Below are 417 nucleotides of genomic sequence, written 5' to 3'. Positions count from 1 at the left end.
TTGCAGCCAGAGCCTGCTTTTTGCTTTCTTCACGAGACTATGATATAATTTGAGAAGAACTTAGTTCACCGTGATACATCATGCTGCAGAATGTTGTGACTAATATAAAAATCCTCAAAAAGTTAGTTAGCTCAATAGTTTGACTAACTGGTCATCTGAAGATACAAACCTTCTCCAGATCAAGTTCCTTAAGTAGAATGCTGGCGTTCTTGTTTGCCTCAGCCGCCTGATGATCTTTGGCTTTGACAATGGTCTCCATGCACTGATGGCACTTCTTCAGCAGTTCCTGCAGAGTGACAGTGTGAACGTGAATTCAAGACTTCTGTCAAATCATGCAAATAGTCCTCTATGGTGATATAAGGCTGTGTTTTTGTCTTTTATACCTTATCTGCAATAGTTGCAATGTATCTCATGCAC

At 40.0% G+C, this 417-nt stretch overlaps 1 long non-coding RNA gene across 1 annotated transcript; it reads right to left on the bottom strand.

The window, feature by feature from the left end:
- Positions 1–23: 23 nt before the first annotated feature.
- Positions 24–411, bottom strand: LOC107734765 (uncharacterized). The gene is made up of 3 exons (XR_001639157.1): positions 384–411; positions 170–286; positions 24–37 (listed from the first exon to the last, which is right to left on the bottom strand). It is a non-coding gene; the product is annotated as an uncharacterized LOC107734765 (long non-coding RNA).
- Between the last annotated feature and the right edge of the window lie 6 nt (positions 412–417).

This window comes from Sinocyclocheilus rhinocerous, unplaced genomic scaffold (assembly GCF_001515625.1).
Source record: "Sinocyclocheilus rhinocerous isolate Xijiao unplaced genomic scaffold, SAMN03320098_v1.1 C35243810, whole genome shotgun sequence".
Taxonomy (NCBI): Eukaryota; Metazoa; Chordata; class Actinopteri; order Cypriniformes; family Cyprinidae; genus Sinocyclocheilus; species Sinocyclocheilus rhinocerous.
The sequence above is the reverse complement of the archived record's forward strand: the minus strand, read 5'-3'. Positions and strand labels throughout refer to the sequence as shown.